This window comes from Aquila chrysaetos, chromosome 13, assembly GCF_900496995.4.
Source record: "Aquila chrysaetos chrysaetos chromosome 13, bAquChr1.4, whole genome shotgun sequence".
Lineage (NCBI taxonomy): Eukaryota > Metazoa > Chordata > Aves > Accipitriformes > Accipitridae > Aquila > Aquila chrysaetos.
Window position 1 is genome coordinate 25,886,636 of NC_044016.1, and position 16,324 is coordinate 25,902,959.

A 16,324-nucleotide genomic window follows, 5' to 3' on the forward strand; every position below is an offset into this window, starting at 1 on the left:
AGCAGGAGTAGATGCAGAACTGCCAGTCAGCTTTCTGTTGGAGAAGACGTGTAGGGTTTGAAGAGTCTTGGTTCTTCCTTAAAGTGGTGCACCTTGGGACAGAATTATTTACAAATAGCATGTAACTGCCCTGTGCAAACACCAGAGCTGGATCTCCTGGGAAATTTCAGTTGTTTCTGGAGTTCACTTTAATTGGAGAAGCTTTTCCTAGCAGCATTTCCTTCCCTCCCACTGCTTTGCAAGTTCAAAATTTTCCAGTTTCCCAAAGACTCAGCAGTGCTCATCACTCCCCGTGACAAGGACTGCAGGCCTGCGTGTCCGTGCCACCCAGAGCCTTCACCGTCACTTGCTGGCACCTTTCCTGGGGTTCCCCACGGGTACACACTCCCGCAGGAGCGGGCACCGGTGTCGCGTTGTGCCCCTGGAGCCACAACGGCGCAAGGCCTCGGGAAGCTGTTTGCCTGGGGTTGGTGTTGGGGACAGAGTTTGTCCCAGAGCAGTGAGGCTGAGCTCCTCAGGGCACATTTCTATTTCTCATGGTAAAATGTGTTTCTGAATACTAATTACCATTTACAACTATTTTAATGTCTGCTGAGGGACTTAGCTTGAGTGGAGCAAAAAAACCTTATGGTAATAGTTTCAAAAGAGTACAAAGGCCACATTTTTAGCATGTAATAATTTCAAAAGAGTACAAAGGCCACATTTTTTAGCAAAGCATTTGGCTTGCTTTACATTAAACATGCCCTCAAGTTCCATATTTATTTTTAATATATTACTCTTACAGCTTCTCTTCCTCCACAGTGATTTTGCCTTGCTGAATAACATCCACTCAGCTTTCCTTGTCCCAAACAGAGCTGTCATTCTGAAAGATTAAATTGGTATCATCCTTTCCCCAGCCCCAGCTGTCCTTGGCTTCCTTCAAGTTCTTGTCAGCGCAATCAAAGTATAGTGCGCTTGTACCCATATTTTAAAATCTATACTGGTTTTGTTTCTTTTGGATAGTACCCAGTCTATCACAGTGGTCTAAATTGTTTCTGGCATCCATGGAGATAATTATAGTGTGTCATAACGTTGTGAATAGTGTATTGCATTAATCTCCTTACAGCACCAGTGGAATTCTAGCTAAGAAAAATAACTGTTGGGCTTATAGTCAGACATCTAGGGATTGCCATTCTTCTATACTTTTTAGCATCACTGATTAACGAACTTGGCTTAAAAGAAGAATATACCTATGAGCCTTTACTGAATTTATTTAGACTGCACGAGACCTGTTTCAAATTTTGAGCTGAGACTAAATGCATTTCATAAGAATTCTGGCATGATCAATGGCAAAGCTATCGGGGCAATGTCTTGCCACTTTTAAGGCTGCACTGCTACTTCTGTCTTCATCCCAGTGATTTTTATTTCTTTATTTTTCTTCCCAAAATATACCTTTTGTTTTTGACAAGTTCTATTGTTCAAATTTTTATTCTATTTTAAATCTTCAAATCAAAAGACATCATTGCCACGGTGGATTGTAATAGATGATATTTCTAAATGATCTTCTGATCCACTTGTCAGTCTTCTCTGTTGTGGAAGCTGCCAGGACCCCAACATGAATGCAGGGGGGTTTATGAATTTAGGATTTGGGCATTATGTATATGTTGTAAAACTGTGAATTTGTTATGTGTGTGGACTGTAGATAGATTAAATAAATTTATGGCATCTTCATATACATCTTGTGATTTAAGGGATAAATAACACAATATTTGGTATAACAGTGCCAAAGATGCTGCATGCCGAAGATTATTCAGACAGTATTCTGCAAACTTTGGGTTTAAATGAACAACCTGCTAACTCCATTAACCTCAATCCATTGTATCTCTAAGTACCACAATAATGGTACTTAGACTTAGAGCGTCTGCTGTAAAAAGATGCAGTGTCTGACTGTAGTACATGTTTAGAACGATTTAATTATAATATTTCACCAATGAAACATGGGCTGTTCCTTTATTTAACTCCTTGCTTGATATTTCTATTTCAAAGAACAATGAAGTTAAGAATTTATCTAATTTTATGAAAATGCAGTCCCAACAGAGGGGAAGTTGGACTAGATGATATCCAGAGGTTCCTTCTGACCAGCATTTCTATCATTGTTTGATTAAACACACTGCTGTTAATGACTTACGACCTTACAAATTTGTCACCTTTGATAGAAACAAAGGTAGTAACAGATGCTACATTTGCAGTTTTCAGAAGGAAAAAAGTTTTGAAAGAAAAATGAGGCCAAGACGTGGCAATGTGAGATCTAGTAATGAGAGTACTCTTACCCAACTCTCAGTGAGTGTGTACAGCTCCTTAGTGGATTTTGCTAATGTATTTATTTAAGTTGTGAAATTCTGGTAATATAAACAATATTGGTTCATGGTTCCTGTGAAGTTAGTCTGGAAAAGGAACATACTGGAGACTGTACCTCCTAAGGAGCTTGTATCCCATGTTACAGAGGCTCATCTTAGGTGGGACAGAAGCAATTCTGAGAGTCAGAGCAAACAGGTCTTTGTGTGAGACCGTGGTTTCAGCAGTCTCACCATCACCTTGGAGACAGTGAGGTTCAAGTCATAAGGTGTTTTTGCTGAGACTGAGCTTTACACAGCCCATCACAGTATTCAACCTGGAGTCTGTAATTTATATTTCTTTTTTACTAAATCCTTGGTTCACTTCAGTCTTCCATCTCACTCTGGTATTAAAAATAGGAGTGATTAACCACCAAGCCCCCTAAATTATATCCACTCTCCTGTGCAGTTTATTGTGCTGTTAAGTAACTCTCTGTTTGTTTGGTTTGTTTTGCAGGTAAGTAGCACTTAGCATCTATTAGTCAACAATTTATGGTAAGTATATTTTGTACTTAGCAAAAACAAAGTAAAATTCATGTTTGATTCTTTAAAGGGAATATATGAACTAGGAAGTTAGTCACACAACAAAGTTTGTTTCAGATGCTAGTCTGTGCCCAGAATCTTTGCAGATGTCATGGGTTTAGAACGTTTTTCTCCTCAAAGTATTATTCATCTGTTGCAGGAAGAAATGAATATAAATACTCAAGGCAATATTTCAAGGAAGTTGAGCAAACAATGTTTACTTTAAACAAAATAAACAAATGAAGGTTTCTTTTTTACTCTCAACTCCTTTCAGTTATAGTAATCTTGGAAGTTGTTTGTAACTAAATGAAAATCTCATACACAAATGAAGTATGTAAACCTCGGTGTCCCTTTAACTTTTTTTGCTACAGGATATTTCTTAGACTCTTCTGCTTATCCTCTTTGGCTTGATGAAAATACTATTAATGCCTTAGTTCTTATCTATCTAGTTTAATTAATAGATCTCAGTGTGCTTCCTAAAAGATGCCAGTGTCATCATCCTTATTCAGCTGGCGAGAGAATGTGGTGAAGAGACCTTACTCAGACAGTAGGAAAAATGTGTCCTGGGTCACTATCAGGGCTCTGACAGGGCTCAGCATCTTCTGTGAGTGCACAGGTGTTCTCAAATAAATCCGATTTTTCTAGTACACATCACTTGTCTCAGTAGTTTAAAGTTTTAATATGGTACTTAGTTGCTGTCCAAGCAAACTTTAAAATCTGATTTTTCATTTTTAGGTTTTTTTACTTCCTAGCCACTCCAGAGGCAGTTGTTATACTGTTAATATACTGTGAAAGGTCCTACAGCTTTGCACTGCAGTGTTTGGAATTTAATAAGCGAACATGGTATATTTTTTCTTGTGGTAAGACTGATAGACTCTCAGCACTTGATGCAGATGGTGTTTGAGCATATGATCCTCTTAGAAAGTCACTGTGTTTTTCCTCCTCGTAGTTTTAACTTTGTAGAAGATTTTCTGTTATTGCTAGACTACATACAATTCTTACCTTGGTGTTTTGGTTTTTGGTTTTTTTTAACATGTTCTCCTTTCTTCTCTTCATAGGTCCCATTTTTTGTCCTGGAGCATTTTTATTTTGAATTCATATTGTTCTTTTCAACTGATCGCACAATTCAGTCATCCTTAGTCACAGAGGCTTTTTCTTTCGTCCTTACCATACCTTGACAACACCTGTAAGTTTATGATCTAGTCTATGTTTATTTTAAACTCTAGTCATTCAAATGTGTGTGTTATACCAGTGCCTTAATTAGCTGGTTTCCTTTGACGATATTTTCTCTTTTTCCCATGGCATCTTCTCCAGACGTTTACTTGTGCTGCCTGCTTTCTGTCATCTTTTGTAAAATATTTTGCCAGACGATTATTGCTCTACGTCAACTATTGTTTTCTTCCCAAAGATTTTTCTAATTCATATTTGTGCAAGCACATGTAAAAGTGAGGTAGATGTGAAGTCGCATTTAAACACAGGCTGACAGAGATATAAGATGTGTCGGCTAAAACTGTCTAGACCAAAATCTGGACATGGAGTTACGTATTCTCTGCAGAAGTCAACTCTGAATTCCTTCCTCCCTTTGAGACACCATTATCACTTTGTGGCCCCATTTTATCTGTTGTGTGCTGAGTTGGTTACATCGCTGTGTTTCCATAATTTAATTTTTTGAGGGCAGGTTACAAGGCTGGTGTGGTCAAATAAGAAGGATGAATGGATGCTTTTCATTTGTTTTTTTATTTGTTCTGTCTGGTCAGGGGTGGGGAGGTGGGTCGTGGGCTTACAGCTTTTCCTGGCAGAGGCTCAGCTCATCGTCCAGCTGCAGGGAAGGGTTTCAAGAGGTGATTTCCTAACTCTAGTGCCTCATATTAGGCCTGGAATTAAGAAAATCTAGATGGACCTGCTGACCACACTTTGGCTATCCCAGTTCAAAGCACTAGCAGTCTTTTTGGCTGAAAAGGTTATCTCTGAACAGCAGAGGTAAAAAAACCCTAACCCTGGCGCTAATTGACTTGGACATGTTTTATTTGTTTTTTTTTTTTTAATACTTTTTACATAACTTACTTTCAATAAGTTTTCCTAAGACTGAACGTATTTCCTAGCATATTTTCCACCTTTCAGTAGAAACAGAGTATATCATATATGTGGGTCATACTGCAGAAACAAATTTTAGGATGTTATGGTCTCAGAAATTTGTAGCATGCAGTTCTGCATATTGTTTCTGAGGTGATGTTTTCAAAAAGTTTGTAGAAATATGGAGACTTAATGGTTCAATTAAAAGTCTGTTCCATTAATATGTTGGAAATAGTAGCATGGGAGACTTTTTTGAGTGTAATAAGCAGGAAAAAAAATAAAGGGTGAAAGAATCATCCTTATTAAAAAGATACGCATTGTGCCTCTATAATTACAGTGAGTTTTATAGTTAAAATAAGGACTGAAATGTATCATAAGATTATGCGTGAAAAATATGAGGCATCTCTTCAAAACAATATCCCTAATTCTTGAAGTGCTGAATAAATTTTGTGCAATTTTTCCAACAGACTGGTTATTTAGACTGAGATAAAATTAATGTTTTAAAATTATATTGTATGTAAGAAATTTCTTGTATCTTGAAGTATGTTTATTGTTATTGTTGCAAGTGACCTCAGACAAGGCAATGCCTTACATTCATGAAAGTTCCTAGAAAAGTGACTGGTGAGTACACCTATGTAGTTTATGAAAATATTTCTAGAGGTAATTTGTTTTGCTTTTACCTGGGAGTTTCTATGCTGAAGCAGTTGAAAATAAATTAATTCTTTGAAGAAACTGATGAAGATTTGTCTTCTCTAAAAGTGTTTTTTACCTCCTATTCTGGATGGCCTATTAATTAAAGATAGCCTTCACAGAAAGGTCACCTTCCATTAATCTGTTGACTGTGGTTTGGGATGGGCACTTCTATGCCCTTCCCCAGGCAGGCTTCCTGACTCTCTGGCAGTGTGGGAAAGGAAAGTCTGTCCTCGTTTCCACTGGCAGCAAGAACCAGCCTCGATCATTTGTCCTTAAAAATTGTCCATAAAATTTCATGCACTGTTTAACTTTGCTGTTTTTCCTTTGGTACCTGTTTTGCTGTTGTACTCTTCATTCTGAAACAATATAAATTTTGGTCAGAAATTAGGCTTTACATTTTCCCAAGAGTATCATCAGCATTCTAACAAGATATGTAAAATACTGAACATCAATGGAAATAATAGTCCTGTTTCGTTTGTCTCAGTAGTTGTATAGTACCTCCCTTTTATAGGCAGTCAAGATTAGATCTCCTATTGGCTTTAGATGGCAGGGATTTACTCTCATATAGCACCAAAAACCATAAGCAGGTTGTGTCAATAGAAATAATTACACTAGATCCAGCACATCCCATTTCATGTCTTATCCGAGTAAAGCAGCTAGATTATGTATTTATTAAAACAATAATAAAATACCAGTTCATCTCTGTGTGCCTCCATTTTAACATGCAACTGTCACATTCACTCTTTTATAGCTCTTTCATTACTGTAGTTTCCTCAGTGAAGGAAAGAATAAAACCAGTGGCTGTCTGAGAGATGTATCTGCGACTTTCTGTTCTCAATGAATTACCCTGATACATTTATGTCTTGTTGTTCTTCTCAAGATTTTTTGCTAGCTGCCTTGTTGGAACATGTAAGGTGAAAATTCAGGTGCTATCTTGGAAGTGTGAAAGGTGTGCTCTCATTTTCACTAGGCTTTCTTAAAAGCTTGGCAAAAGGGATGAGAGCAAAAGGGATATTTTATATAGCATGAGGACAAGGCACTAAATTCTTCCATCCAAAAATTTTAAACCCCACTTTCATATCAGAGGAAGACTATTTGGAAGTTTGTTGTTGTAAAAAATTGAAGGGATTGATTGAAGATTTTGTAGTTCAGTAGTTGTTTGTTGAAATGTAACAGGTAACTAACATTGGTTTGGTTGTTTCCTACTATTTCCTTTAGCATCCTTTAAAACAACCCCCTTTTAACTTGTTATAATGTTAAAACTTGCGTCAAGCAGAGATACATCAATTGGTTCCTTGAGAGTGGAAGGGTCTCAATCTGATATTGTTTAAAGATCCCATTTGCCAGGTTGGAGGAGCGTACAGCATTTATAGAACAGCACAAGTAGCAATTTTTCTGCACTGTTTTGTCAGTGTGCCTCAGGAGGAAGATCTGAGGGACCACATCTGGGTGTACGAGAGGATGTCCCCCTTTTTGTGACTTTCATCCTTTTTCCTGTCTGCAGGCCCTTTCCACAATGTTGCAAATTAGTGCTAACTTCACTGGTGACTTTGATGATGTTAGGTGCTTGTCTACAGGCTGGGTTGATACTGCTGAGATAGTGTCACTGAGCAATCAGGTGCTGCTAAATACGTAGTGGTGATCAGAATGGTTTGTTGTGCCGAATTCAGACTAATAGCTTATGGAGGAATTTCTGTTCCCTGTTACAATTTTTTTGAAGTTTTAATTTTTTCTGTGTGCTTTGTAATGCTTTCAAAACAACAGCCATTTTGCTAACTTGACTTTGAAGCTGAAAATGTCAAGTTGAAAACTAGAACCAACTTACATGATGTCTACACCCCACTTAGAGCAAGGGGGCTGCCTGGGCCCTGGTGCTGCTGCTGCTTGGGTCCTCTCCTCTGCATCCAGAGTGTCCTGGAACGTGGGCGAGAGCAGGACCTCATCCTTCAGCCAAGCAGCGCAGGCTGGCTGTGAGTAGGGATGCTGGCAGGCCTGGAATGCTTGCCATGCCCGGGATCCCATGCCCTGTACTCCAGGCCTGTGAGTAACTAACATGTGCAATTTGGCATACTTTTTGGCAATAAAAATCACAGGATCTTGGAAAGAGGGGATAAGCTAGTTGCAGTGGAGGTGCACCTGCTGAGATGGTAAGCTGTGATTAAACTAAGGCTGCAAATCATTTAGCTTTTTGTGGAAGTAAACAATTCAGCACATATATGCTTAAAGTCCTGGGGGGGTTTAGTTGCTCTCTTGTAGCTACAACAAGAATACAAATCCTGTTCCTCTGATGAGCTTCCATGTGGTTATTACTGAGATATGCTCATTTGTCAAAACTTAATGGACCACAAAAAATGAGTGTCTCAACAAGTACAACTATATTCATGTTTTAATTCAGACCAGGAGTGGTCTTCTGAAGTGAATTTCCCAATCAATCCCATTCGGTTGGTTTTGGTTGAGCAGCAGTCCTGGAGTGCATGAACTTGATGCTTTTTCAATGGAACTAAACTGAAGGGTATGCTTGGGGCGTTTTGAATGCACTCCAGGTGCAAGTGAGCTTCAAGACAAGGCACCAAAGCAGAGCTATTCTGAAGTTCAAACAAAGAAACAGAAAAATCTGAAATATATACAGCAGGGATGACAGATCCTCAGCACTAAATTTAGCTCTAGAGACCAATTCCTATTTGTCTGTAATACCTGCTAACATACATCTAGCCAGTGCTACTGTATGCCTTTTGGGTGCTTACTGCCTCATGGAGTTAAAACATCTCTGTTTTGGACAAAGATACTGTGTCCGGTTTTATGATTTATACTAACACAGTCCCTGCATAAGATCTTGTTCTTTTCATTGTGCTTAATACTGATAAAATACCACAGAAATGTGTGTCATTCTGCAGATTGGGAAGACAAGTGTTAGTATGGGAGGAGTGGCAAAGCTGAGCGTTATGAAATGGGTGCTTCTGCCCAGTTTTTAAATGCATTCATGCATATTTAGCATTTCTTCCTTTGAAAAAGCCAATTCTTGATTGTATCTAAAAAGAAGAGTCAGGATCCTTGCTTTAATGTTAGAGAGGCATGAACCTCCTCCTTCAGTCACAGGGTGAGTGCCGTGTATTGAACGCTCTGGAGAGCCACGTACTGACATGCTGCGCCTTTTCCATGTACCTTGAAGAATGAGTCCAAAGCAAAAATGACTCTTTAGGGTCAATGGCTGACGAATAAACCTTTGCCTCCCTTTCCTTACACGCAGTCAGTAATCTCCAGAAAAATCAGAGCAGCTAATTGTCTTGGGTCATTGCTGCTATGTCTGAATCTTCTGAATACTTTGGAGAGTGACATAAGGTTGCTGTGGGTTTTGACAATATTCTGTTCCAGGCACTGTGCAAAGCTTTAGCACCTTTCCGTATACCAGCTGAGCATGTCTCAGTAACGACATAATGATTCAGCTCATGAAATTGCTGAATGAAGTTCAGTGTTACGGAAGGCTGAGGGAAGATACCATCAAGTTACTAGTGCGACAAGTATAAGCCAGTGTGGCAGTGTTAGGGAGGCTGCTGGTGAACAAGAGAGAAGAACTGACTAAAAAAAGACAAGGGTGAAGAAGCAGAGGAGATGAGTGCCCTGTGAAAAATATTCATAGTCCATAACAAAGTCCAGCAAAGTTTTTTTCAATTAGTAGTGCTGAAGATGGGTTAAAAAATTGCTCCTGAGCCATTATTATTCACATATGTGATGAAGTTCATAAGGATTTAATTGCAGCAGTAATTAATTTCATCTTATAAATAACAGACAACCTCAAACTGCTACACAAAGGAGATTGATGCTACTACCCCATTTCTGTGGGGGGGCGAAATGAGATGGTGGAGGGGTGAAATTGTTTGAAGTCACTCAGCAGATCCAAACAGATTGGGCAGCAGTTCCCAGATCTCCCTAAAGTCTCAGTTCGGTGCTCAGCGTGCACAGTACCTATAAACCCGCAGACACCAGTTTGTGGCTCTGTGGCGTAGGATGGGGTCTGCATGGGGGTGCTCACCCAGCCTCTGGGAGCTGTCCCCACTCTGGTGGCCTCCTCAGCCTTCATAGTACCTGATCTGGGATGAGGAGGGGGAAGACTGGGGGTGGACTCCTCCTCTTCCTTCTCCCAGAGGTGGCCAGTGTCATCCAGTTGCTACCGAATGTTATGTGCAGTCATGCAAAGTTCATATGTAATCTAACTCTCTAGTTTGAATGATTTATATGAGCTACTGTGATGTCCAAATTTTGTTGAGTGGCAATATTGTCAGTAAGTTGTCCCTCATAATTTTGTAGGTATTAGTAAGTTCATTTTGTGTTCTTTGATAGTGCTTATTATCTAATTTATTTTAAATTACTTGTGTCAGTTCAGTAAATACTCATGCTGATTTAAAAAGCATTTTCACAGGTGCTTTACCACATTTGTATTCAAGAGGCATATGCTCCTTTTGAATCCATTGGATCTAATCGCACGGGTACACCATACGGATGTGCAGTTACTTTCAGAAGCAGATGTTTCCACCCACGTACAGACGGATTTCTATAAGATGAAGTAGATAGAGACACCTGTATCAGAGAAAACCATTGTCACTGTCAAATTCTTTGGTCTTGTCCCTCTCCTGCTTCTTCCTAAGCATTAAATTTGGTTCCAAAGTGTGCAAATGACTTCCAGGCAGGGGGAGAGCTGAAAAAACATCTTCAGAAAGCCTTTGTAACTTTGCATCAGGAACAGGATCCAAGGGTTACCTTCTGGCAAAGCTGCTGGAAACTAGATAGCGTGTGTGTCGCTTGCCAGAGAAGCCTCAGGCCCTAGTTCACCGTACTCTTCGTAGACTTCAGACTCAGACTGTATTCATGGCGTGGTGCTGGGTTATATATTCCATTAGTTACCAGATCCACTCTCTCAGCTTTGGACTGGTTATCTTCGAAACTTTAGAGGGAGGTCAGACTGTGTTAGGATGCGTGTGTGGAGGGTGAAGGTGAAGCAAGGATGCAGGGAAGAAGGCTTTATAGGATTTCCCGATAGACCTGGCAGCTCCTTTTGCTGTCCATTTCCTCGGTCTCCTTTCGGAGCTGCATTCTCCCCCGTGTCCAGTAGATGGTAATGGTGTGTTAAAAACGCTGCTTCATCCTTATTTTGATCGGAGGAAATACTGGTACCACAATCGCGATGGATATGCTAGGTTCCCGATGATTATGTACCAATGATTCATTTTTACTACTTTTTTTTAAAAATTATTTTCATTTCTTGTAAGTTAATCAAGCTGCTCTGATAGCGAGGTCTTAGTCTGTATTGCTCACTCATAATATTTTGGCTTAATCACTTTCACAGATGTCACTGATTCTGTATTATCTGTAGACCCCTTATGAAATATTATGATAAAGGAGGACAGGCTACATGATTTAATGGCCCCTTCCAGACCTGAAATTCTATGAATCTCCCTTCTATGGTATATTGAAAAGATAACTAGGACTTCCTACACTACAAAGGAAGAAAGGGAGGTTTTTTGAACTAAAACTTCCAAATGCATTTCGCCTGCTTCCACAACCTCAGGGTCAACTGCTTTTGGTAACTGGAATAAGCATTTTAATTTCATTTAATAACTTGCTAGAGACAAACACCATCTCTTTATGTGGCACATCTACTACCTTAGGGAGACCATAAACAAGATGCTGTTGGGAATGGCATCTAGTTTCTATGTAAGTATCCAAAAATACCTGAATTTTGGAAATGCTGGGATTTTCTAGGTACTATGTGAAAATCAGGCCACATTTGGTAAGGCTTGTCTATAAACCAAAGTTTCCATTCTTTAGACAGACTAAGCAGTAAAAAACCACAATAAAAATAGACCTAATAAACAGATAAATAGTTAGCCTTGAATACAGTGAGAGCGATTTTTAAAGATGAGAGTATGGCTCCCTGGTGTTTCTGTCCATCCATTTATTTAGGCTTTTCTATACATTCTATCAGCGTAATGCCTAAGCAAGTAATTTAATATAAGACCAGCATTATAGGTTTGCTGGATTCCAATATGTGATTTAATGGTTATGTACTTATCCTGTAAAAGATATTTGTGAAGACACCTATATGTATGCACTGTTATAAAGATAAGTATTTTTTACTCCATCGACTGTTAGGGTTTTTTTCAAAGCCGTTGATGTTGGTTTTGTAATGCAGCTCTTTTAAAGCTATTCTGAAAGGAGGTCCAGTCACCATTAATTCCTGTGTAAATTAAGCATAATCACTCGGAGAAGAGACCCTTTATTTAGTGAGTTTAAAGCTCATTATACAATTTTGTAGGGGAAAATTACCATGCCTGTAAATTAGCTGTATTTCCTAATGAAATAACTTTGCAATTTTTTTCAGCCTTCATTGATAGGAATAAGAATTATAGTGGCACTGGAAAGTAAAATTGTGCTATTCCTACTGGCAGTTTTCCCAGTTCTAGAAGAAATTATAACTGTGAACACATTTTAATTCAGATTCATCTCAACATGTAACAAAAGCATCTTTTGTCATGGTGTTTTTTCAGCTCCTCTTTTCCACCTCTTTTATTAGAGCCTAAAGCCAGCTCCACCAGCCTTACTCGTGGCATATGATGACACAAATTCTCTGGGGGCATGTGGCTTTCTCAAGCAATAAAGCAGCATTACACTCCTCATTCTTGAGGACACACTATTTCATATGCGAATCATGTTTCGAGGGACAAAACAGCAGAACTCACCATGTTCTTTTTTCCCCAAAATGAGGCTTGCATCCTCCCATCAGGCTTGTAAAGGCAAGCATGCTTACCATAGGTGTCTGTGCTTATCTAGTTTTATCCTGACATACAGTTGTAGATGGCAGCTAATAGATGGCTTTTTAAGTGCTTTGGCCACAGCTACCAGCAACAGGAGTGGTAAAAGACAAAATAATTGTTCTTGAGCAGACTGTCCTCTTCCCACCAGCAGCACCCTCACGTGCAAATTAACAAGACAAGCCGGTGCCTATAGCTCTGCAATGTGTACACAACCGTCTGGTAAGCCAGGTGTCATGACTGCTTCAGCAGCTAAAAGCAGAGATCCATGGACCTGCTGTAAAATTGAAAACAATTTTAAGAATGCCTGAAATAATTGTCTTTTCCTGAAGTTGGTTACATTTTATTATATGGATATTAATCATATGTATTCATAGAGTGTGGTGGTTTTTCTCTCATTTGAGAAAGGTATAAATACATTTAGGGGCATATGGATTAGTATCCTCAAAGCTTCTTTCTTCTGTTCCTGCTTTAGTCAGTTTTCATCTTTATAAAATAAAGGTTTGAGAAGAGTTTGGCTTTGGAAAATAGCATTAAGACAGACCATAAAGGAGTATTCAGAAAGGTCAGCTCAGAAAGGTTCAGGTGCCTTCTTCATTTCTTCACACAATAATTCTGTTTGTTCTATGGTAACAGCAAGATGCAATGTTCCTTGGAGTCTTTTGCAGTGTATTAAAATTAGTGAAAGATGAAATGGGCTTAAGTAATATTTGATCAATATGAAACTTTACAACACTGCGAATGATATTCCTTCAGCAGTTAGCAGTTGGTACTGAAATTCTGCTGCTGGCCAGTGTTTTTGGGGCAAGCTGCCACAGAAGTTCGATAACTCTGGTTTCAGACTTGCTCACGGTCCAGCACAGAAAAGCAAAGCCATTTCTTAAATACCAATTCCATTGATTTCTATGTAGAGTCCCATTTACAACATAGGGCTGTCTGTACTTGTCAAACAGGTCGTCAGGGCGAAAAATCTTATTTCTACTTTGAATGGTATCAGAAGGTATCTTCCTGAAGTTAGTGTAGACAGGTCTGAAGTTTCAGTACTTTTGTGTATGTACACTACCACCAATTTTCAGTGCTCAACGGTAGATGCTCGCCACTTCTCAAAGGTGATGTATTTTTGCTTAGCATTTTCAACACCTGAAGATGGACCCCTGAGATAGTCACAATACTAAAATTCATTTTCTTTGGGAATGTGGAAATAAAATAATGTGAATTTCCTAAGGTAGCCATTTCTGAAAAAATTAAGATTGAAATATTTATTTCTGATGAAATTTAATATTTTCGGTTTTGTTTCAGCCTTGATGCGTTTTATCTTTTATAAATTAAAAAGAGAAATAAGGTTGGTTGTTGCACAGAACCAACAATTAGCATTAACAAAGCTATAGGATGGAGGGAAGGAAAAAGAAAAATAAGCAAATTTGAGGTGAAGGGTGCATTACTCTGTCGCTACTCTGATAATTAGAGAGAAAAAATTAATAGTTGCCATAAAGTATTTTAAATATTAGAGTCTCTTATTAGGTTCTTCGAGAGTGTAATTAATCACTTGCAGCCACATATGTTATTTGTGTAGTGGTGTACAGTACTAGCATTTCATTAAAAACCAGTTCAATAATAACGGGTCACTCAAGCTGTCATTTTCCCCGGAGAAGGTTGGGAAGCTGAACGCGTGCTGCTTCATCTCTCGTCTGCTGTGCCAGCACGCTGACTCGGGTAGGAGCAGAGTGGTGCAAGCCAAGCACCCGGGAGTCATGTTTGAGAAACCCCCTTGGTCTGGGTGCAAATGTGGTTGTGGGCCCCGGCAGCGGAGGGACGGGCAGAGGGCAGCGGGCTGGCAAACCCACAACGCGGCGGCGGATGGGCAGGATGCCAGCCAGCCCTTTGGCCAGGCTGGCCCAGGCTCCCTCACCCTCCAGCCGGGACCCCAACCTTCCCCTTGGGCAGTGCGGGGGACAGTGTCCCCGGCGGGCGCTGCTGCCGCTGGAGCATCTGTCCATGGCCGGTGTGGGACTGTCCACGAGCACGCCGACACCAGTCTGATCCTATGAGTCAGTGCACGATCTGGTTGTGTTTTTCATCTGCTAGTGGATGCGCCGGTGGCCCTGTGGCCATGCGGAGGTGGAAGTGCCACCGCTGGAGCCGTTTGGGGATGTTTATTCAATCTTACTGTGTAACTAGATGCCAAATTAGATGAAGTCTTTAGGCCAGGATGCTGTTAGGCCACTGAATTTACAAACTGCTTGCGTTGGCTGTGCCACAAAATTATTGTTGTCTTGCTTCTTAAAGACTTCTGATAGAGACTGCACGTCACAGCCAAATTCCTACCAAAAGGAAGTCCTGCAGTTATGTAGAAATATTTCATTAATAATATAAAATAAATGCAAGTAATATATTGCCCTAAAGACAAAGGTTTTTGGCTGTCATAACTTTTTTTTTAGCAACACTCATGGGTTAGATCCTCATAGCTCCTGTGCTGCCCTAGTGCCCTAGCTAGTTTGCACTGACAGTGAAGTTAAGAGAGGTAGACAAGCTCTTGGAGGTGCTCTGTGATTGTCGCTTGGTTTTATTAATCTCTCAAGGAACGAGATAAACTCAGGGGGCCAGATTTTGCCTAATATGTTCCACATTACTTCTGAGGGATAGGATGAAATCTAAGCAAGGGTAAGAAGGTGCCCTTGCTGCCCACTGGGATTTGGGAACTACTGAGAAACATTTCGGCAATGCACAGTTCTCGGGAGGTATTGCTGATTTCCTGAGTGAGTCCTAACAGAAGGTTGGGAACCGCTTCACAAGTTAATCATTGCACCCTCAGAGGGTGTAAGGTGGTCTGTGATGAAGTATGCAGTAAATGAAAGACATTTTCCCATGCAGCTGAAGGAACCTGAAGACCTGTCCTGCACCATCTTCTACTTGTGACTTACCTTCCTTTTGAAATACTTCTCACTGGCGTTACAAGGAAACACATCAGTCCCCTGGAGTCGTGCTTGGAGTAAATGAAGAACAACATATGTTGTGTAGTCACACCCTATCATTTTATATTTTACTTCAAGAAGAATCTTTTGCAATTAGCTTGTTGTTCAAGTCTACAAAGTACAAAACATGGCAAGCAGAGTGGTTTTGATAAGGAGGGGACCTGTCAGTAGCTGATCAAGGATTTTTTTTTTAATCTTAAATATGATTTAATGCTCTGTGAAAAGAATTAAGAATCCCATTTTACACTGAAGCATGCTGTTAATGTGCATATAAAAACCTCAGCAATTTTATTGACAGTTATAAAGTCACAGCTGCTGTTGGCGAATTTTTGTAAAAAACTGCTTCCCTTTCCCCAATTCTTTGCAGACCATTGTCATAGGGTGCTATTAGCTAAGGCAGAACCTTATTTAGCAGAAATGCATAGGACTTCAATTTCACTGCATACATCAGGAAAAAAGAAAATCAATGTGAAGCCCAGAGTCAGTCTGCTGGTGCCAGAGATGACTATCTGTAGAATACAGAAAGAAAACCAGGCTCAGATTAGTTTTTTCTTACACTTTGGATGTTAAAAATGACAGAAAGAGGCCACTGCTGGTGAGAGTTGCTATGACTGTTATCTTCATTCAAGTTTGGGGTTAATCCTAAAGACTGTCAGTATGTGTGTCAAATATTTTAAGTACTTAGTATTAATTACTGTTTAAGTTAATTGATGGAAGGATGAGTATTAAGAAACAATATGTGCATTTGCAGTTTCACATTTGCATTGCATATCCACTGTGTATGTGTGCAGGTGATTGCCATATACCCAGGGATGTATGTGTGGGTATATATAAATAGGCAGAGATGTTTCTATATGTATGTGTACACATATCTGACCTTCTAGTC

General features: G+C 39.6%; 1 protein-coding gene across 7 annotated transcripts in view; it reads left to right on the forward strand.

Annotated features, from left to right (window-relative positions):
- The window catches only part of SMYD3 (SET and MYND domain containing 3), a 433,339-nt gene that overhangs the window by 222,443 nt on the left and 194,572 nt on the right, over positions 1-16,324 (forward strand). The window contains exon 1 of one of the 7 annotated variants that reach the window (XM_041128498.1): positions 3,979-4,080. The exons of the other annotated variants lie outside the window; for them this stretch is intronic. The gene's annotated coding sequence lies outside the window, so the exon portion shown is untranslated. Of the gene's footprint in view, positions 1-3,978; positions 4,081-16,324 lie in introns of those variants that run through there. 7 annotated transcript variants of the gene reach the window in all.